General features: G+C 32.7%; 1 long non-coding RNA gene and 1 pseudogene across 1 annotated transcript; one reads left to right on the top strand and one right to left on the bottom strand.

Moving 5' to 3' along the window:
• The first annotated feature begins 11,353 nt into the window (after positions 1-11,353).
• LOC132729758 (uncharacterized) lies at positions 11,354-13,553 on the top strand (annotated as a pseudogene).
• An 8,104-nt stretch (positions 13,554-21,657) lies between these two features.
• On the bottom strand, positions 21,658-24,228 carry LOC132729757 (uncharacterized). Its single transcript, XR_009625665.1, has 3 exons — positions 23,132-24,228; positions 22,520-22,731; positions 21,658-22,005 (listed from the first exon to the last, which is right to left on the bottom strand). It is a non-coding gene; the product is annotated as an uncharacterized LOC132729757 (long non-coding RNA).
• Positions 24,229-24,873: the final 645 nt, after the last annotated feature.

Here is a 24,873-nt window from a genome sequence, read left to right as displayed (position 1 = left end):
CTCCTCTTCACGAATTTATTTAGCTGAAGGTATCATTTTTACTGAAGCTAATGTAAAACACCGAAAGCGTAAAGATATGGTACAAGATATGTTTGACTTGATTTATCTGATATTTACATAAACACGTAAAAGTACGTAAAAACACTTAGCAAAAAATAATCATGAGGCAAATTCAAACTTTAAAATATTCTTTATTTTCTTCCTTAATTGAATATTGTAGATAAAATGCTAGTTAACTACCACTGGCTGTCGTTACACAAAATCATTTGAATCGAAGATAACATTCGTCGCTAATGAGGCTCACTTTAAAGCACGCGACACAATGTAAGTGTGCGATGATATTTTTCAAGCACCTGTGCTCATTAAACATCCTGTATGTTATAATTGAGGTTGCATACCACACTTAAGTGAACTTATATATATTTAAATAATTATGCTTATAAAACAATTTTCTAACATCGGAGAATATGTAAAATATGTACTGCAAATATTTGTACATATTATATGTAATCATTAAAATATATGCATTCATTTCTTATTGAAGAAATTTGACTTAGACTTAATAGAAATAAATCTTTTATTACCTCCTTAATTTACATGAAATGTTAAATTCGATAATATCATTATAAATCATGCTTTTTGGAACTTACAAAATTGATAAATCTTAATTTTGAGCATCATATTTATGATACAAAACCATAAAAAAAATTGTGATAAAAATTGTGTTACAGGATCTTTAAATTAGATTTTTAGGCTCACCTGAGCACTGACATTGGTCTAATAGTTTGTTTCGAATATTTTGTACCCTGGGGTCAAACACTAGGTCCCAACCGCCCAAATATGGAAAAGCATTGTAAACGCTCCAGTGGTTACATTTTTGACACAATCATCATCAAACTTGGTCAGGATGCTTGTCTAGGTAATTGCTCGAATGAGTTCCAACATTGGTCATCTCGGATGAAAAACTAGGTGGCAGGAGTTAAAAATAGAAAAAACCTTGTTCACATTTTAGTGGCTGTTTTGATCCAAATATCCTGGAAATTGGTCAGAAAGTTTGTTAAGATGATTTCGAGGTCAAGTTTGAATATGGATCACCTGGGGTCAAAAACTAGGTCACACTTCTCAAATATTGAAAACCTTGTTAACACTCTAATGGTCACATGTTTAACTCAACTGTCATGAAACTGGCAGGATGCTTGCCTAGGTAATTGCTCGGGTGAGTTCGATGGGTCAGGTGAGCGATCTAGGGCCATCTTAGCCTTCTTTTTAAATCACTTATATATAGGAAAGCTTTTGACTCAGTAAATCGAACCTTTCTTTGGCACCCGTTGCTGATGGTATATATTTAAAATTATATATGATATGTATCAAAAAGCTATATCTTAGACCTTATTTGTTGCTTATACAAACGATACAATACTGGTGGCGGTGTACAGAATAAATTATTCTTAGATCTAAGACTATCTACACTCAACTGTATGATTTATGGTGAACTAGGGATACAGCCTATTTCTATTCAAATTTATTCAAGATTGCTTTGAAACTGTTCAAAACTTTTGTCATTTAGAAGTGACAAAACGAGTAACATATTGTACAATACTGCGCTAGCATTACTTCTTATAATATATGTAAATTTCCTTGGATAAACTTTGTCCATAACACTCTTGATGACTTTGGACTTTCTGCGTATCTTATAAATTAGAATGTTAGCAATTTGTTACATTGTTAAAAACAAATTAAGTGATTTATTCTTAGATATTGTACACGAATGGTACAATACAGTTGATACATCTTCTAAATTTGGTTAACCGTATGTTTAAAAAGGAATGCAAGTTTGAAGAATACTTAGATGAACTTCGAGTTGATCTTGTGAACTGTCTTTGCAAATTAAGAACTTCAAATCATCATTTCCCTATAGAAAATGGTCGCTGTCTGGGCGTTGAAACATACTTAGATCCTGTACTCGTTTAATTAAAAACTGGTGATGAATTTCATAATTTGCTTGAATGCCTACAAGCTTGAAGAATTAATAAATTGTAAAGATGATGCTAAATTACCAAAATTAGCTTTGCTTTGTAAGATTTTTTTCAGTCGTTAAAAGGGATTTTTGTGGCGTGTCATTTTCTCATATTTTGGTATTTTCTTTATTACAACAGCATAATGGCAATTTCAACAGCATCTTTTCAATATTCTTATTGTACTTATATTTGTAGTTACACATGTTTGCTGTAAAAATCATTTTGTATGGTTAGCTGTTTATATTCATATGAAAATTTCTAATGAATAAAGGACTGAATTGAAAATTGAATTGACATGACCGTATTTGGGTGTTCTCGCCATTATTTGGCATAAATACAAATAAATCAATTGTATCTAACCGAGACGTTGATTTATAAGCTTCTATAAGATTGGTTAATGTAGGAAAAATACGTAGTTAAGCTAAACAACAAATGCATTAAAATATAAACTTCCTGGTCGCAATTGAAATTGGGTGGCGGAATATCCGAAAGGTTAACGCGTCGGACTAGTAATACAACGAATCTGGTCGCGTGGATTCAAACTCAGTTTGAGGCAAGCTATTGTTTCCGTGAGCAAGAAAATTTACACTAATTGCTTAGTACTGGTTGGTTCCAGAAACGAATTTGAGTATTTCAATAAGCTTATAACTTCCAACACAATCGATAGTATATAAACAAATTGAAATAAGTATTTTGTTTTCTGGCATGCAAGTTACAAACCAATAATTATTATAAATAATGAGAATATGCACAAGAAATATAATTTTGTAAATACACATCAACAATATTTATTTTATAGATAATATAATACATCAACCAATGAAGCTGAGAACGATTTACTTAATACTATATTAAGATATATTAAAAGTCCGCTTGTAATTATCCAACTAAAATATTCTTGTACATTTTTTTTCTAAAAAGTGCGATGACAATGGGGTTATTATATCTCGTCTTGACTGTTCTTTACTAAGCCTTCTTTGTCAAGCACAAGTATCTGTTACTTAACCGTCATTTTGTGCAGCGATATTTTCTCATGTTCGGCTGTACTCATAAAACGCTCACTATATAGGTGAAATATACCGCACTACTTTTTAATAAAGGCGTTCCTGTCCATTTCTTTCTCGTTTGCGTTAAACAATGTATCACGTCCAGCTTCAGCAAGCAACATGACAGTGTCTCGTTTTTGCAGTACTGATTTATCCGCTTTTTTCTTTGCTTGAACATCTTGTCGTTTAACTGGCCTCAACTTTGGACGACCTGAAAATATAACAGACACCAATGTTCCAAAGAATAACAAACTTCTGTTTTAAATCTTCCTCTATACATTTGTTAATTACCAAAAAGTATTTTTCATGAATCTTTAGTCAGTTTTACTGGCCAGGGGCTGTTTTACTTTATATTTGCACTTTAACTACAAGGCTAAACTCTTTGTTACGTTTTGATGGCGCCGCTATTGACGTTATGTCACGCTGACATAGTTTTCCTGTTAATTATTCATTTTTGAACCTACCCTGAAGAAGGCTGTTCATCCAAAACTTATTCAGCCGAAGCATTGGTATATGCCTAAATAATTAGAAAACTTAAAGACTATATTCTTGAATTGGTCAAATCCCGGGATCCCTATATGTTTTAATACGATCCCAGCTTTTCTGAAAACTATATTCTTGAACTGGCAAATTCCTGGGATCTTTATATATTTTAATTAATACGATCCCGGCTTTTCTGAAAACTATATTCTTGAACTGGTCATTTCCCGGGATCCCTATACCCGGCTTTTCTGAAACCTATATTCTTGAACTGGTCAATTCCCGCGATCCCTATACGTTTTAGTACAATCCCGGCTTATCTATGAAATATCTTCTTCGACTAATATTTTTTAATACGATCCCGGCTTTTCTGGGTAAATTGATTGACAACCTGTGATTACTTTTTCTTATTGCATATAAGCACTATTGATGCATAATATACAACGACTTTCATTGCCATTACATGTAAAGATTTTGTGTGTGTGACATTCTGAGGTCAATAAATTAACACTTTTGTCTGAAAAAAAATACGTTAGTTTTAAAGATTTTTATAACTACTACAAATCAAACTTACTTAGAAATCTCTACAAAAACATTAAAATAATAATAATAATAATAATAATAATAATAATAATAATAATACACCGAGAATAGGTGGTAACTATATGTTTAATACGATCCCGGTTTTTCTATAGGGCGACCCCACCCACCTAATTAATGGTGTAATTGAAACAAAGGGACACAACTGATGGGAAACGGTTGAGGCAACAGCTAATTGAAGTCTGGCATATTTCGCGAAAACTACGAACGTGCGCCCCCTGGTATCAAAATATGATGTGCAAATTTGCAATTCACATTATGCTTACTTTCAACTTGCTTAGTGGCTGATTGCATCTTTCATTTTGTGTGATCACATCGTGTGTTTTGGTTTAGGAGCATTATAACTGTGCAATGTTGAAATATCAAAGCTTAAATACAGTCCCGGCATGTTGAAATATTTCATTACGCTACATTGCACTGTCATTCAGCCATAATGACATCAGGGACTAAACACCAAACAAGTTGTAACTTCCAGCAAGCATGGTACCATTGTCAACAAGCGTCATGCATAATGACTGTACCAATAAGCACAATAGCAGTGTCAATGAGTAAATTGTAACAGTAAACAGGCAGTGTGTAATTGTCAACATGCGTGATGAAAGGGCAAGCAGGCATTGTGTAATTATTACCTCAATATCATTCCATAATTTTATGCATAACACGTCTTTCAAATCAATTTGGTTATTGATTTACAGAGGGCGGTGTAGCACCACATATTGGGTCAAACGTACTTTGGTGTTTAACCACAAAGTGCGGTAAACTTCACAGCGAACTTTGGGGTCAAACGCATTTGTTTAAGATCAAAATCGAGAAATTGAACCCGAACTCCGTTAATATGTTACATATCAACGCATTTTATGTTCCAGAGTTCTGAATGTGTAAAAATGTGTTCTGCTTAAATACCGAGTATTGACTTATTTCCGATCTGCAACCTAGAGATATTAAAGGTGGAGTTCAAGATGACGGTCGATACTTAAATACATCACTGTGCATTCTTACTAAGTGTCATGTAAATTATGATGTAGCAGTAATACAAAATATATTTGTTGCTTAAGTGGTAAATGTTTTATAAAGTACATCACTTAAAATATGTAATAAGTGTTATTATTACCCCTCACTTTTTTCGTAATGTTAATTTCCCATAGGCCTCTGGAAGTTATTCTTACTGTTAATGCAAGTGTACCACGTGACTACGAATTTTGTACTGTTACATAGGTAACAGTATTTTTTAACAGTATAAAATCTGGTCACGTGGTCTTTTTTCTAAATAAAATGAAATAAAATGGCCGCCATTTTTTTCTCGATTCATTCTTATTTTCGACGATAGGGCACCGCCGAAGTAACTATTACTCTGATAAAATTTAGTTCTTTGCACCTAAATTATTGTAATGTAAATAATTTTGTGTCAAACTTGAACATGCAGACAATTAAAGCATGCAACAAAGGATAATTTAACAATTTAACCAGTGAAACGTTACATATAGAGTTGGTGGACATACATCTGTAGGATATCATCGTGATTTTCTAAATGCACTTTGTTAAAAACCATGCGAAGAATATTCTGGATGCAGAAGGATCAGATTTCACAGATCATAACCTTATAAATGGGTTAGTGTTTTGTTTTCTGAATAAAACACAGCTTATTTTATGTTTATGACTGGTAGATATCATCACTTGCCTAAAGAATAAAAGAAAAACAGCTTCTCAAGTAGGCCTACAGCGCACTTAAAACTTGCAAGGTAAGGACAGTTTAGTTACTGCTTTTCTTGGCTTATTTTTGTTACAGTTAGATTTAGTTGACAAATTCAGATCATCACAGTATTTGTTCGGGGTAATAAAATAAATAACACATGGGTTTGTGGGTAACAGTAAAAATATCATCCCTCGTATAAATACTGTTACCCTCGGCTACGCCTCGGGTAACAGTATTTTCCTCGGGATGATATTTTTACTGTTACCTAAAAACCCATGTGTTATTTATATACTGTTAAACAAACAAGTTGTATTTAAATTGTAAATGTATTGTTAAAAAAACAATCTCATTAAGAATATACTGTTTTATTACCCTCACTTTTTTCGTAATGCTAATTTCTCATAGGCCTCTGGGAGTTATTTTTACTGTTAATGCAAGTGTACCACGTGACTAAAAATTTGTACTGTTACATAGGTAACAGTATTTTTAACAGTATAAAATCTGGTCACGTGGTCTATTTTCTAAATAAAGTGAAATAAAATGGCCGCCATTTTTTTCTCGATTCATTCTTATTTTCGACGTAAAACCCCGATAGGACATCAATTTATTCTCTGAAGTAACTATGAAACTTATAAAATTTAGTTGTTTGCAACCTGGTGTGCTTTTCGCGTATAAAATATCTTTTTGTTGAATGGTCAAAACGTGAACATCCGTTTACAACGGAAGTAATTGTAATGTAAATAATTGTGTCAAACTGGACCATGCAGACGATTTAAGCATGCAACAAAGGATTATTTAACAATTTTAATCAGTGAAACGTTACAGATATTGTGGACAGACATAGGAAATCATCGTTATTTTGTCAAAAACCATACTAAGAATATTCTGGAAACAGAAGGATCAGATTTCACAGATCATAACCGCGTAAATGGGTTAGTGTTTTGTTTTCTAAACAAAAACCTAGCTTATTGTATGTTTATGATTTGTAGATATCATCACTTGCTTAAAGAATAAAAGAAAAAGAAAACTTCTCAAGTAGACCTAAAGTACACTTAAAACGTAAAAGGTAATGACAGTTTAGTTATTGTTACTCTTGGTTTATTTTTGTTACAGTTAGATTTAGTTGACAATTTCAGATCATCACAGTATTTTTGTTCGGGGTAATAAAATAAATAACACATGGGTTTGTGAGTAACAGTATATAAATAACACATGGGTTTGTGGGTAACAGTAAAAATATCATCCCGAGGAAAATACTGTTACCCGAGGCTTAGCCGATATTTTTACTGTTACCCACAAACCCATGTGTTATTTATTTTATTACCCCCGAACAAATACTGTGATGATCTGAATTTGGCAACTAAATCTAACTGTAACAAAAATAAGCCACGAGAAGCAATAACTAAACTGTCCTTACCTTGCAAGTTTTAAGTGCACTGTAGGCCTACTTGAGAAGCTGTTTTTCTTTTATTCTTTAGGCAAGACGTGATGATATCTACCAGTCATAAACATAAAATAAGCTGTATTTTATTTAGAAAACAAAACACTAACCCATTTATAAGGTTATGATCTGTGAAATCTGATCCTCCTGCATCCAGAATATTCTTCGCATGGTTTTTGACAAAGTGCATTTAAAAAAATAACGATGATATCCTACAGATGTCTGTCCACCAACTCTATCTGTAACGTTTCACTTGTTAAAATTGTTAAAAAATCCTTTGTTGCATGCTTTAATCGTCTGCATGTTCCAGTTTGACACAAAATTATTCACATTACAATTACGTACTTCCGTTGAAAACGGATGTTTCCTGTTGACTATTCAACAAAAAGATATTTAATACGCGAAAGGGACTCTAGGGTGCAAAGAACTAAATTTTATCAGAGTAATAGTTACTTCGGCGATGCCCTATCGTCGAAAATAAGAATGAATCGAGAAAAAAATGGTGGCCATTTTATTTCATTTTATTTAGAAAAAAGACCACGTGACCAGATTTTATACTGTTAAAAAATACTGTTACCTTTGTAACAGTACAAAATTCGTAGTCACGTGGTACACTTGCATTAACAGTAAGAATAACTCCCAGAGGCCTATGGGAAATTAGCATTTCGAAAAAAGTGAGGGGTAATAATAAAACATATATGTTACTTTACATAAGGTTTATTTCACAATTTTCGAAATTCCTAAATAATTAGACCGCATGACATCGCTAATAAAATGATGAAAATCATTAAAATCTTACAAGAAAAAAAAAAGTTTTTAAAACAATTCATATCTGGTTTATGACCATGATCACTCTATCAGATAATGCCTTTAAGTAAATGTAGTTTTGGTTGCCATCTCGTAAAAAAGAAGCCGTTTTGAAGTCTTAATGATTTTTAGATTTATTAGGTACCAACCATGTTATTTCATGAAAGTACCTGCTGTTTGAATTAGTAAATTTAAACTTTCCTATGTCCGATATAACTCATTTTAAATTTTCGGCCATACTGGACGCCATATTAAGACTAAAAATGAACTGATACGAGTGAAATTAAATGTAAATTTACAGCACAAGACAATTTATATTCTGAAACAATGAATTATTAAACGTTATTTTGGGACTGTTGTCAGGTTCCAACAAAACGGCCGTAATTTTGAAATGGCCGCCACATCAGAAAAGAGATGAAATTCTTTTTTGCCGAAAACTAAGTTAAATGTGTTTCAAAATAATTTCTGTCATAAATGGAATTGATTTTCATCTAAATATGCACTTATTAATTTGATCAGTATGATGAATTCTTATAAATTGGCATCCATCTTTGAAGCCATCTTAAATGTTTCATTTTTCCCCAATGGTGGCAAGTTGACACCTCTTGAATTTATTTCAAATCCATTCTTTTCTACAACATTCCACACAGAAAGTATAATAATAAATAAAAGTAGAAATATTAGCTCCTTTTGAAATTACTAGAAAAATGGGGAAAAATCTGGATTATAGATTGGCACCTTCGTATAAGGATCTGGATTTTAATCAGATTAAAATATAAATGTCATGCCAAGACTTAATGAGACCCATGATTGAATATAAAAATATAATTCATTGCAACCCTTAGATATAACAAAATATAATAAATTATCATCTACTGTTGTTATTGTAATGCCCTAGAAATTTTACCTTTTGTGTTCTCACTGGATTTCAGTCTTGTTTATTTCTACTTTCACTTTCATTTTGTGAAGCTTTTACTGGCGACAACACAGAAATTCTGTGGTGTCCTAATGAAACATACAGGACATCAACGTAAATCTACGTATTGTGCCAGCAATTTAATCCTTCCTGATTCTGGAAGATTTTCCCTTAATGTTATCCATGGTAGAATCCTGTGTTTATAATCTGTTTTCGTGACTTCTGTCATAATAGTTAATTCCTTTATTTCACACTCAAGATGTTAAAGTTTGATTGTTTATGATGCAGCCTCATTTAATATGTAAATCTGCGTTATAAACCCATCTGAATATAATTGTTAACACTGTTTATTTATGATTATTTGAAATGCACTTTTCCTTGTCGGCCATGTTGGACTATTACGTCTACTGCTAAATATTACGTAGGCACTAGTGAATGCAAGGGATAGTTCTTTATCCCATAATTTGTTAACTTATATTGTTACTTAGAAAATGTAATATCTTTATGTGATTATTCTTATTGTAAGTTTTGATGTATATATTTTGTTGATTAGGTGCCTATTTTTTTACGCAGAAGATATCCCACAAAATTATTGTGGAGCCCACAGAAAAAGCTGTGGAGCGTTCCTCCCACAAGAAAATCTGTGGGACGTCACTGTGGAGCCCACAAAAATAGCTGTGGAGCGTTCTTTCCACAAAGTTGTGGAATGTGTGGGGACTGTGGCATATAAATAGCCAGCTTTCCTTCAGTCGGGAGCTTCAACATCCAAAATTTCACTTTGTGCACCGTTTTGGCTTTTTCTTTAAAATTCTCAATACTTTGGCATTATTCGAAATTATTCTGGTGCACAACGTTTTTATTAGTTTATTTTGTGATTTTACGATTTTATTAAAGAATTGGACATTTATTTTTGTGAAGTTCAAATTTATTTTGATTAGAAACTTTATTGAGGGAACTTAGGATTGTAACTTAAAACAGTATTTTTACGAACGATTTTGTAACATAATAATAACTTACAGTTAATTTATATATTTGCTTGTTTAAGCTGTTTAATAAACTTTAGAAACCTTAAAAAGTATTTGTAATTTTTCCCTCCTTAATTATTTTAACGTTGAAGTTCAAACTTTGTGAATGCTTAGCGGACAGTCAACTGGTAGTAGCAGACGACGTGTAAGGTAATCACGGCGAGCAGTCAAAAGATAGTTGCTGTCTACATAAGAAACAACGCACAGTCACGGTGAGCAGTCATAAAGGGTAGTTGCTGTCAACAGAAGAACGGGGCACAGTCACAGAGAGCAGCAAGAAGGGATAGCTGTGATCTATAGAGTAGAGTTGCAGTCTACAGAGGAGCTGTAAGACAAAGACAGGGAGCAGACAGATAGACTACAAAAGATCTGGCCATCTGACTTTGACAAGTCACAGGGAGCAGCTGAAATTAAGGCTCACACTACCAAGCGCAGGAGCGTAACATTTTAAAGACAGATAGACTACAAAAGATCTGGCCATCTGACTTTGACAAGTCACAGGGAGCAGCTGAAATTAAGGCTCACACTACCAAGCGCAGGAGCGTAACATTATCCGATTCAATACATTTCGCCTTCTTCGTTCCTTTCAAGATATTATTTTAAAATAAAATTAGTTTTTATTTATTTTTTTTTTTACCACAAAGTGTGTCGTTTGTCAGATGTTAAAAAATGTATATGTACTTGGTAACGCACGTTCGGTTCAAACTTTGACCCCAAAGTGAGTTTGACCCCTAAGCCCAGTGTTACAGGGCCGAACTGTAGATACATGTAGTTCTAAGTTTTTTTTATCACATTTCGTTATGGCGTAATTGAAGTTACAGTTTGAAAAGTTCGTAAAGATATAGTCATCGGACATATCGTATGAATTATATGTGAACATAAACATAATTGCCAAAGTTTAAAGAAGGTGAAAAATAAAACAATCAAGATTTTAACAGTACGCAACTCAAGAATAAGAATGACGGTAAGCCATTATAGATTTACAAAATACTGGATTACACCAAATATCAACACTAACAATGATATCAACAGTAAGAAATTATTTTACAGTCTCCATACTTTTTTAAACAAAAATCGTATTTGGTTAATTTCGTAAATATCTGGCATATATATTTTGTCCATTTAAAAAAAATCTTTTACATGCTGTTTTTGCCAAACACTAAAATGTTTGTACAATCATAATGTATTGACAAACAAATTATTACATTTTCTTCTTGCCAAAATGATGTATATCGTACCTGAATAACTTTCAACGTTGACCAAAAACAAAGCATCCAACATGATCAACAAGAATATCAGTCTCATCGTGCACACCGCCATTATACAGATGTCTCTTTTGTATGTATCAGTAAAGACAAAGATTTCAGTTAAAAAAAAATACACTATGCTGCTTTGATCTACTTTCTTTCGTATCGATAGTAGTTTAGACTGTTTTCACCTAACATTTATCTTTGAACAACTCAGAAGATTTAAGTGTTTTTATTTTAAACACGTTGGTTTTATAGGAAGGAATATTAATGTAACGTACGTTTGTGTCGCCAATCTTAATGTAAATCAACTTAACCTCAACTATTATATCATTTGTTTAATCTAATGTATTTTCTTTGTTTCTGTACATCAATAGATTGTTTACGTGACTGTATTAAATACTAAATGGGCGTTTAGGGTTAAGTAGAAAAGTTTGTTTTATTGCGTTGTGACCTACTGAGTTTGTATAACGTATAACAGTTTTAAAATGCAGATTCAATTTCACTTATTTTTCTTTCATGATAGCTCAACTTAGAAGAAAGTGGGGTTTTACGAAAGTGTTTCGAATGTGCTGTCGTAATCTGTTCTTTATTCTTTAAGATGAAATCTCCTCTAAAACTACTGAGCCTCAGTGTTTTTTTCTTTCAACAAGCTTAATGAATTATAGTCAAATGATTCTTAACAATTGAATATCTCGGTTACATAACCAAATACTAATCACTTATAAAGTAAATGTAACTAAGTCTACTTCTTCATTTTTCCAAATCATACATTTTTTGACATTTTATAGAGCATAACCAGGTGGTCCCAGCAAATAATTTTCAAATCATTCCCACATACCCTAAAAGAGAGAAAATAAAAATCCGTAAAGAAAGTACAAAACGGCAAAATTGAAAACGTGCAGGCTCGGTTAGATTGCGCCTGTTCATGGACTTATGGACGGCACTGTCAAAGGCAAACTACAGTCCAGACCCCCCTATCACCGGTTTAAACAGAATTCAACATTTAAACATGAAATGGTAAAATTTTGAATTTAGAAATATCCTGAAGGTCATACAATTAATATATGCTTATGTCTTTAAAAATCTTCTTGTCATTGTGGTTGTTGGTGTTGTTTAAAATTACATGGAACTACGTTGATGTTTGAAATAAAGCATACAATCTTGTGATCGTCATCCAAAATTATTCAGGTACTATTCCTTTAGACAAACTAGTGGGAGGGGCCTTATAAAAATTATATAATATAAGCAAAAGCTCAACATGTTATTTTGCTGTATCAAATATGTCGTTGATCGTGACAAAGTGACCTTTGATGTGCCTTTTTTGTTTTAGACAATACCTTTATATTTACCTAGCATGAACTGCTTTGTGGTGGGATTTACTGTTCATATTTGTTCAGACCTTGAGCTACAATAGGTGGCCTTCTTGGTGAAACAGTGGCCTTCTATTGACGATCAGGTGGCCTTCTTGGTGAAACAGTAGCCTTCTATTGACGATCAGATGGCCTTCTTGGTGAAACAGTGGCCTTCTATTGACGATCAGATGGCCTTCTTGGTGATACAGTGGCCTTCTATTGACGATCAAGTGGCCTTCTTGTGAAACAGTGGCCTTCTATTGACGATCAGATGGCCTTTTTGGTGATACAGTGGCCTTCTATTGACGATCAGGTGGCCTTCTTGGTGATACAGTGGCCGTCCATTGACGATCAGGTGGCCTTCTTGGTGATCCAGTGGCCTTTCTATTGACGATCAGATGGCCTTTTGGTGATACAGTGGCCTTCTATTGACGATCAGGTGGCCTTCTTGGTGATACAGTGGCCTTCTATTGACGATCAGATGGCCTTCTTGGTGAAACAGTGTCCGTCTATTGACGATCAGATGGCCTTCTTGGTGATACAGTGGCCTTCTATTGACGATCAGGTGGCCTTCTTGGTGAAACAGTGGCCTTCTATTGACGATCAGATGGCCTTCTTGGTGATACAGTGGCCTTCTATTGACGATCAGATGGCCTTCTTGGTGATACAGTGGCCTTCTATTGACGATCAGGTGACCTTCTTGGTGATACAGTGGCCTTCTATTGACGATCAGGCGGCCTTCTTGGTGATACAGTGGCCTTCTATTGACGATCGGATGGCCTTCTTGGTGATACAGTGGCCTTCTATTGACGATCAGGTGGCCTTCTTGGTGATACAGTGGCCGTCTATTGACGATCAGGTGGCCTTCTTGGTGATCCAGTGGCCTTCTATTGACGATCAGGTTGCCTTCTTGGTGATACAGTGACCTTCTATTGACGATCAGGTGGCCTTCTTGGTGATACAGTGGCCTTCTATTGACGATCAGGCGACCTTCTTGGTGATACAGTGGCCTTCTATTGACGATCAGGTTGCCTTCTTGGTGATACAGTGGCCTTCTATTGACAATCAGGTGGCCTTCTTGGTGATACAGTGGCCTTCTATTGACGATCAGGTGGCCTTTTTGGTGATACAGTAGCCTTTAATTGACGATCAGGTTGCCTTCTTGGTGATACAGTGGCCTTCTATTGACAATCAGGTGGCCTTCTTGTTGATCCGGTGGCCTTCTATTGATGATCCGGTGACTTTATATTGATGTATCCAGTGCTTTTTTATTGATGATCAAGTGACCTTCTATTGATATTGAACCTGTAATTACCAAATATTGGGAACTGGTACTTTTAAGCGTGTGTTATCAAATAAACGATGGTCCACTGGAGGCATGTTGCTTAAATCTAGACCTTAAATACACATTAGGCATCCGTAAGTAATAAACACTCTTCTTTAGAAATGCAAACTTGGGCTTCCTTACATTGAGATAATGGTTTTAGACAATGCTAGATGTTTATCACCTGGAGAAAAAAGCGCTGAATATGAAATCAGTTGTCATAAAATCAGCAAAAATTTAAAGAAAGTAATGTACTTCCTTACACAATAAGTTTATTACTATAAATGTACATTGCACTAATTGCCAAAACGCAATGTTTAAAATAATTAAGCCTTCAAATTATTCTGTATTAAATGACAACGAATGGAAGGTTAAAAGTCTTTAAAAATGTTTTTATTTCGTTTAGTTTCGACCTTTGTTTTCTCGATTATGGCACACGCTTTCTTTTACTTTTACGCCGCTTTTCATGAAATAGCACGAAAATGTAACAGTTAAGGTATCATGATAACCGCCGTATGAACACATCTGCGAATGTTTCTTAATTCAAAATTTCACTATAATCATGTTTAAATGTTGAATTCTGCTTAAGCTGGTGCTAGGGGCAGTAACGGTAGTTTGAACTAGACGGTACCGTCCATGAACAGGCTCAATCAAACCGAGCCTGAAATATTTTCAATTTTGTCGTTTTGGACTTGATTTAGGGGTTCCTATTTTCTATATGACATTATAACGTGTTACATTCTATGTGCGTAGTTAAAGAAATTCAAAATAAGATGCATTTAATGTTGACAAAAACTCTTCCTTGTATGTAATAAAGGTAATTGTTACTACGGGCTTCAAGGCATTTCATGACTTTTGTGTCAGTTATGTTTTAAAATGAGTGTAAAACCTTTTAAAAACGTTTTCTTTCAGGCAATCGGGTAATGACATTCCTCATTGTAGTTTACAATAACAACACATTAATGATAATGATATGATATTATCTTTTACTTGGTAAAGTGGTGCAAACAAATTACAGTAACTCTACTCCTCTTTACGAATTTATTTAGCTGAAGGTATCATTTTTACTGAAGCTAATATAAAACACCGAAAGCGTAAAGATATGGTGCAAGATATGTTTGACTTGATTTATCTGATATTTACATAAACGCTAAGTACATGTACATAAAAACACTTAGAAAAAATAATCATGAGGCAAATTCAAACTTTAAAATATTCTTTATTTTCTTCCTTAATTGTATATTGTAGATAAAATGCTAGTTAACTACTACTGGCTGTCGAAACACAAAATCATTTGAATCGAAGATAACATTCGTCGCTAATGAGGCTCACTTTAAAGCACGCGACACAATGTAAGTGTGCGATGATATTTTTCAAGCACCTGTGCTCATTAAAGATCCTGTATGTTATAATTGAGGTTGCATACCACACTTAAGTGAACTTATATATATTTAAATAATTATGCTTATAAAACAATTTTCTAACATCGGAGAATATGTAAAATATGTACTGCAAATATGTGTACATATTATATGTAATCATTAAAATATATGCATTCATTTCTTATTGAAAAAAATTGACTTAGACTTAATAGAAATAAATCTTTTATTACCTCCTTAATTTACATGAAATGTTAAATTCGGTAATATCATTATGAATAATGCTTTTTGGAACTTACAAAATTGATAAATCTTAATTTGAGCATCATATTTATGATACAAAACCATAAAAAAATTGTGATAAAAATTGTGTTACAGGATCTTTAAATTAGATTTTTAGCTCACCTGAGCACTGACATTGGTCAAATAGTTTGTTTCGAATATTTGGTACCCTGGGGTCAAACACTAGGTCCCACCTCCCAAATATGGAAAAGCATTGTAAACGCTCCAGTGGTTACATGTTTGACTCAATTATCATCAAACTTGGTCAGGATGCTTGTCTAGGTAATTGCTCGAATGAGTTCCAACATTGGTCATCTCGGATGAAAAACTAGGTGGCAGGAGTTAAAAATAGAAAAACCTTGTTCACATTTTAGTGGCTGTTTTGATCCAAATATCCTGGAAATTGGTCAGAAAGTTTGTTTAGATGATTTCGAGGTCAAATTTGAATATGGATCACCTGGGGTCAAAAACTAGGTCACACTTCTCAAATATTGAAAAACCTTGTTAACACTCTAGTTGTCACATGTTTGACTCAACTGTCATGAAACTGGCAGGATGCTTGCCTAGGTAATTGCTCGGATGAGTTCGATGTGTCAGGTGAGCGATCTACGGCCATCTTAGCCTTCTTGTTAAATTACTTATATATAGGAAAGCTTTTGACTCAGTAAATCGAACCTATCTTTGGCAAAAGTTGCTGATGGTATATATTTAAAATTATATATGATATGTATCAAAAAGCTATATCTTAGACCTTATTTGTTGCTTATACAAACGATACAATACTGGTGGCGGTGTACAGAATAAATTATTCTTAGATCTAAGACTATCTACACCAAACTGTATGATTTTTGGTGAGCTTGTGATACAGCCTACTTCTATTCAAATTTATTCAAGATTGCTTTGAAACTGTTCAAAACTTTTGTCATTTAGAAGCGACAAAACATGTAACATATTGTACAATACTGCGCTAGCATTACTTTTTATAATATATGTAAATTTCCTTGGATAAACTTTATCCATAACACTTATGATGACTTTGGACTTTCTGCGTATCTTATAAATTAGAATGTTAGCAATTTGTTACATTGTTAAAAACAAATTAAGTGATTTATTCTTAGATATTGTACATGAATGGTACAATACAGTTGATACATCTTCTAAATTTGGTTAACCGTATGTTTAAAAAGGAATGCAAGTTTGAAGAATACTTAGATGAACTTCGAGTTGATCTTGTGAACTGTCTTTGCAAATTAAGAACTTCAAATCATCATTTCCCTATAGAAAATGGTCGCTGTCTGGGCGTTGAAACATACTTAGATCCTGTACTCGTTTAATTAAAAACTGGTGATGAATTTCATAATTTGCTTGAATGCCTACAAGCTTGAAGAATTAATAAATTGTAAAGATTGTGCTAAATTACCAAAATTAGCTTTGCTTTGTAAGATTTTTTCAGTTGTTAAAAGGGATTTTTGTGGCGTGTCATTTTCTCATATTTTGGTATTTTCTTTATTACAACAGCATAATGGCAATTTCAACAGCATAAAACTATCTTTTCAATATTCTTATTGTACTTATATTTGTAGTTACACATGTTTGCTGTAAAAAATCATTTTGTATGGTTAGCTGTTTATATTCATATTAAAATTTCTAATGAATAAAGGATTGAATTGAAAATTGAATTGACATGACCGTATTTGGGTGTTCTCGCCATTATTTGGCATAAATACAAATAAATCAATTGTATCTAACCGAGACGTTGATTTATAAGCTTCTATAAGATTGGTTAATGTAGGAAAAATACGTAGTTAAGCTAAACAACAAATGCATTAAAATATAAACTTCCTGGTCGCAATTGAAATTGGGTGGCGGAATATCCGAAAGGTTAACGGGTCGGACTAGTAATACAACGAATCTGGTCGCGTGGATTCAAACTCAGTTTGAGGCAAGCTATTGTTTCCGTGAGCAAGAAATTTTACACTCATTGCTTAGTACTGGTTGGTTCCAGAAACAGATTTGAGTGTTTCAATAAGCTTATAACTTCCAACACAATCGATAGTACGAGTATAAACAAATTGAAATTAGTATTTGGTGTTCTAGCATGCAAGTTACAAACCAATAATTATTATAAATAACCAGAATATGCCCAAGAAATATAATTTTGTAAATATACACCAACAATATTTATTTTATAGATAATATAATACATCATCCAATGAAGCTTAGAACGATTTATTTAATACTATATTTAAGATATATAAAAAATTTGCTTGTTAATTATCCAACTAAAATATTTTTGTACATTTTTTTTTTAAAAAAATGCGATGACGATGGGGTTATTATATCTCGTCTTGACTGTTCTTTACTAAACCTTCTTTGTCAAGCACAGTACTCTGTTACTTAATCGTCATTTTGTGCAGCGATATTTTCTCATGTTCGGCTGTACTCATAAAATGCTCATTATTTAGGTGAAATATACCGCACTACTTTTTAATAAAGGCGTTCCTGTCCATTTCTTTCTCGTTTGCGTTAAACAATGTATCATGTCCAGCTTCAGCAAGCAACATGACAGTGTCTCGTTTTTGCAGTACTGATTTCAATGGCGGAGATATATCCGCTTTTTTCTTTGCTTGAACATCTTGTCGTTTGACTGGCCTCAACTTTGGACGACCTGAAAATATAACAGACACCGTTCCAAAGTTCCAAAGAATAACAAAGTTCTGTTTTAAATCTTCCTCTATATATCTGTTAATTACCAGAAAGTATTTTGCATGAATCTTAAGTCAGTTTTACTGGTCAGGGGCTGTTTTACTGAATATTTGCACTTTAACTGCAACGCTAAACTCTTTGTTACGTTTTGATGGCGCCGCTATTGACGTTATGTCACGCTGACATAATTTTCCTGTTTATTATTTATTTGTGTACCCTGAAGAAGGCTGTTCACCCGAAACTTATTCAGCCGAAACATTGGTATATTAAATGGAATGTTAACTTGTTTATTAACTATTTAACATACACCGTTGTAATTTATAAGTGAACAAGTTGTAAGGTTTACTGCATTGTAAACCTTTATGCAATTTTCTGCTTTATTTCTATACACTTCTTGTTCTGATATTTCATAACCATCCAGTGATATGGATTCTGCTCAAGCCAGCCAACAAAGCACCACGGAGATATGCCGCCTCGATGAACTAAATAACTGAATGAATAATAGACCGAATGAATGACAGAATAATTTTTAACAACGTGAATGAGGCAATGAATAAATAAATAATAAATAGATAGATATTTAAATAAAATTTTATATATAAAATACAGTAATAATAAAATAAGAAAGAAATACCTGATTCAGAAGATGGTAATTCTACCAAAAGAAGGAAAACAACACAAACATACAACGGTGTCATCTTTCTATGTAGTAAAATCTCACCCAAAAAATGATATGACTCCTATTCTAAAAATTACTTTATTAACACCTTTGCAACACTTCACTTTTGAGTTTAATCTGTTGAAATGTGCAAGTTGTTTATTTTATTAAATATAATGCTTCAATAAACACGGTGGTGCGTTTTATTGCATATTTTAGAAATAGCAATTGCGTATGCCTTAAACGATATTTGTACGTTTTCAAAAAAGTGCCCGTTTGCGCCTGAAATAATGTACGGAAGAGCACATGAAGTTTTTCTCCACCAGTTAAGCTGGAAAGTCGTCATATGACGTATACTTTGTTGGTGCGACGTAAAAGTCAACAAAACAATAATAAAGAAGACGACGTTATAACCCGTGATTAAAACACGTTTTAATTTCAATTTTAATACTTGCTTTTCCATAAAATTATGGGGTTCTTTCTATAAAGGCCGCTTTTTCAAGCAGATCGCATGCGTTGTTGCATCGTATAAAGCTTACGTCGTATATAGCTAAGGTCGTATATAGCTAACGTGTGAGATGTATTAGTTTGTTGGAAACGTATACGGCTTACGATGAACTGTATTCGTTAGATCAAATGTCACATTCACTTTGACCATAACAAAAATATCTATAACAAAAGTATACGCTTTTGCATACCCTTTAAATTGAAGCTAGCCCTATGGATCATACATTCGAATCTGACAGGAAGTCCCTCAAAATGTATTAGTCAAACACAACTAAAATTTATTTTACTTAAATACTGAAACACAATACAAGCTATACTGAAGCTTGAAATATAGCAACTTTAAATATTTAGAAGCCCAAATATCCACTTCGATTTCAAAATCGTCTCTTATTTGCATATTTGACACTGGTCAATTCGAAACTAAATGACCGAAACTGTGTACTGCCTCCAGAGCGGAAGCCGATTTCAAACGGCCAATCGGAACATCTAGGTTATCATTAATATTATCCGAAGTTTGACGGAAAGAGTCGAGAAGATGCGATTTTTTTACGGCTTATTGTAAGTATTGTTTATGTTTATGTCTTCTTATTTATTTCGGTCGATCAATGTAGTTCCGTGAAGGATTGTAACAGGCTTCCAATGACATAGGCTGTTAAGAAAAAATTAAATCAAACCCGGATGAACTTTTTCCCCTGACGTAGTGAACGACGATTTGTTAAATATGTGCATTGATTCAGTAACAAAACACGGGTATATCATCATCATTATTACAATGATAATGTTATCCGCTTAAAATATTGTCCAACTGATTTTTTTCTCATATTCGTTTTGTCGTATTGTTGATTGCACAGGCTAATTAGTCATACATGCTATATTCAAAAAGAATGACAAGTCAACATGTATATACATATATTAGGGTTTTTATTTCATAATGTGCACTATGGAACATGACATGATTTATGAGTATTATAGTGCAGGATGCATGCGGACTGAGCTTATGTCAAAATGATTAATATATGTAACTCTAAAACGCGTGTATTTATATACATTATAAAATGTCCTTATGACAGGTTGTCTTTATATATACTATTCTCAAATGTCCAGGGAGAAGGAGTTCGGCTTTGGTATTCCACTCGTACACATGTGTGTTTGTATTTGTATATTAAAAGTATGTAACATTTGTGAGTTCTTCCTCCGTTATTCGACAACGGTTGATTTTTGTCGGGAATTTCAAATCGTTGGTATGTAGCTTTCTAAAGTATAATTTTAAATTGACACTCATAATTGTTCATAAATGTTTGATGTTCTTGAAGATTCTTTTAAATTTGTATATATGTATTTGATATGTGTAAACGTAGACTTTATACACAAGTTGATAAAATTATATTCGAATATTTATTGGCACATCTGTTAACGCTGTTCTTGTTTCGTCGTTGTAAAAATAATGTCTTGTATTGAACAATACAACAAAGTGATGATAGATCTATAATTCTTCATTTATGTAGCAATGTTTTTGAGTAAAAGATAATTAAATTAACAGTTTGCTGTTGCACGATTCTCGCAATTGTTTATGTGATATTTATTTTGGATATCTCCCAAACAAAAAAAAGATAGGAATGAATCAGTATAATAAATGATAAACAAATTTACCATTTATTCCCAATTTATTATAGATGGAAATGACATGCAAATGAGCCAATGCATTATGAATAAATTGTTAATAAATCAGTGAAATGAATTGGTAATGAATTGGGTCCATTTACCAACTTATTATAAATTGTTAATAAATCAGGTTAACAAATGGGTAATGAATTTGGTCCTTTTCTTGACTTAGTCAATGAATTATCAACAAATCAGGTTAATCAATTGGCAATAAATTAGGTTCGCTGACCAACTGATTCATTAATGAATTGCAAATAAATTGTTAATGAATCACTAATAAATTGTATTTTTTCTTCTTCCATAAACCGAAATTCAATGTATTTAATGAATCATTAACAAATCAGGCTTGCCTGCTTATATTCATTTAATGGATTTTGAAAAAATAAATGCAGGTTCCAATGATGGTGTCAATTCCGGAGAAAAATATGAAAATAATAATAATAATAATAATAATAATAATAACATATCTTGATAAATTTTATTTATTTTTCTTTTTTTTTTTTTACAAACAAAAGCTGACTAGATTAATCAAGAACATATAACAAGATTAAAATTTGTGAAAAAAATCTATGCCACCACATCATAACATTGAAAACTCATAATGTACGTGCATAGCTCATTTCATAAATATCCCTGCAAATAAAACAGGTAATGTCAGGTAAACAAGTAAAGGGGAATAATTCTGGAAATATTCGTGCTTGCTGTTAGGAATATATTTCTAGTTTTAGAAACTAGGGCTTTATGTCAGTCTGAAAACATCTTTGCCTTCCTTTTCAGTGTCTGTCTGGAGCTACACCTTTTTTTATTCCTATAATCATTAAATGTTGAATCTCTATACTGAGGCAATGAATGGCATACTCTGAAATAGAAAATAAAATTCTCATAAAAAGTATCATATTTATAAATAAAATATCAAAATTTAAACTTAGACTTCTGACATATCACTCTGAAAAAAGTATAATATATTTTTTGTTCTATTTGCAATACAATCTGAATTTGAATTTCAACTCGAGCCAAATACACTAAAGGACTCAACCACTTTGGACTGTACATGTTCTATTGAATAAAAACCAGCAGTATATTTCACAAAGTCTGATGATAGATAAATATTTGTTGATAAAACAAACCGGTGAATGTTCGATTTCATTTTCAACAGAGGAATGAACAAATATTTTGTAGCAAGTCCAGTTTTTTACCATTTGCTTCAATTAAATTTAAAACGAAATTGAAAGGCTATGACATTGAATTACTATATGTACATGAACAAAATTCAGATTGAAAAGTATTATTTTTTATCATTTACTAGTACTTAATATTTAAAAAGCACATTGTCGTTTTTAAAATGATTAATATATATGTAGACCTATACTTACGCTTTAAAGACTCATATATGTCATTTCCTTGGAATGCCCTCGTCCCATAACTAATAGCAAACTCTTCACGATCAAAGAAGCCGTCCATCTGCATTTTATTATCTCCCGTTCATCTGCATTTTACCATCTCATCAGAGTTTGCTGATTTTTACGTTCTGTCCTTTCTTTGCCTGCTCTTTTCAGTTTGCTCTTTTCAGTTTTCTGCGAGATAACTAAGTAAAAGAAAAATAGTCTTCAATAAAAAAGAACATCATTTTTCATCGCATTCAAATGTGCAGATGAGCTCAGTGTGAAACAATGCAGATTTATGTTTTTAAAATGAGCTGTACATAGATATCCACATGCGTGCATATTTTAAAACTTGTATCTTGTATCATAAATATTTTTCAATCCAAATCAAATGAATAAAAAAATATTTTAATTTAAGGTGGTGCCATTAGGGGGGGGGGGGGGACGAATCGTCACTAAAATGGGGCGAGTCGTTATGGGGCGAATCGATCGTTATCCTAATCTGCACATTACTCCAGTAAATTTTATTTTTTTGCCAACTTACATATGATCTAGAAGGTTATTAAAAACGCTATGTAGAACGAAAGAAAATTTTGAACTTACCGTCTATCAGTATACCATCTATCAGTAGTCTAGATGCCTTGATATTGTTTTTTATCCATATTTTTTTTGTAACACCACAAGTTTTCATCTTCCAAAATAACCGCCTTTTTCCTATGCATAGAATTAATGCAAACGAAATGTTATTCCTAGCTACTATAGTATTGTATAAAGTTCCTAATTTTGCAGCTGCAATGACAAAATCTGTTGTAAGTTAGTTTGTTTCTGACATTAGTTATATCCAAAAGAAAGAAAACTGTTTGTATGGTAAGTTATCTTTTTTCTGAAATGGCCAAAAAATTTCGTTTCCTATTAATCTTGTTCTGTTGTCGGCTGATAGGGGGCGCTCGGTAGGCTGCAGTTCCCTGCAAGATCTTATCGTTTAATCGCGCGGCTGGGAGCCATGCTGTTCAAAACAATAAACTAACAACAGATGTTAAGTCCGCGAGAGAATTAAGTCTCTTTTTTACGACATTTTACCTTTTTACGCATATACGTTAATCTATTCGACAGTTTTTTTACTGATAATGATAGATCTAATCATAAAAAGCCGTGGGTATGGATCAGATTGCGTATTAACAATAATTAAGAAAGACAAAAACTGATCTTGATCACTCAAAAATAAAATCTACATGCAAATTAGTTAAACATATTTAACAGTAAAACGAGTTTGTATAATTGACTCTTTTTTTACGTTCTGCGCTGAGCATGGAATTAATAATATGGTGATGCTTAAACTAAGAGACTTGAAAAACCCATATATATTTTTCAGTGACTGATTAAAAACAAGTACGGTAATGAGTAAAGGGAAATTTAAAAAAAATATTTGTATAGTTGAGAGGGGTTTAGTTGTTATGAACAGTAAAACAAAAGGACCTACATCAATGAAAATTTCTGTTATAATTAAGCAAATTATGAACAGCTGAAGTACAATGAATATGTTATGAATTGTATTGAATAAATCCTGGAAAATCTCTGATTTTAATGAATCATGAACAACTTGTGAATATCTCAGAACTTTAAAGTGTAATGAATTTGTAATAAATGGTATTAAATGCAGTCGGGAAAAGTTCTATTTCCAATAAATCATGAATAAATTGTATACATTTCAGTTCAAGTGTAATGAATTTGCAATAAGTTGTATTGAATATATCTTATGTTTGTAATCAATGGTTAATAAATCTGACTTTTGTAATGAATCTATAATAAATGGGGTCTTTTCTTTCCAGTAAAAGCACAATTTATTTATGATTCATTTAATGAATCATGAACAAATTGTATTAACAAATCAGGAAAACATGATTTATTCCAGATTTATTCACAATTTTGATATAATTTGTTGATGTACTTTTTTGTTTGGGCTCTGTCGCGCACAAATAATTATTTTGATAAGAAGTTGTCATCAGTATTTTTTTGGGTTTTTGTTTTTAAGTTTATATAACACATAGAAAAATACATTCTTTTGATAAACGGAAGTTTTCAGCTTCTCTGGTTGAAGACAGGAACAAAAGTTTATTTGATTCCACAATTTTGTTGTTGTTGTTGTTGTTGTTGACGGCTGTAAACGCTTATTTCATATAATTTTACATCGAAGAAGGTGTTTATGGTTATATCTGCATGGTTTTACAACGAAGAAGGTGTTTATGGTTATATCTGCATGGTTTTACATCGAAGAAGGTGTTTATGGTTTTATGTACATAGTTTGACATCGTAGAGGCTGACTGTAATATTTCTAGGCAGGCGGT

This window comes from Ruditapes philippinarum, unplaced genomic scaffold (assembly GCF_026571515.1).
Source record: "Ruditapes philippinarum isolate M1 unplaced genomic scaffold, ASM2657151v2 ctg243_1_1_1_1, whole genome shotgun sequence".
Taxonomy (NCBI): domain Eukaryota; kingdom Metazoa; phylum Mollusca; class Bivalvia; order Venerida; family Veneridae; genus Ruditapes; species Ruditapes philippinarum.
This window is presented reverse-complemented; position numbering and strand designations above follow the sequence as displayed.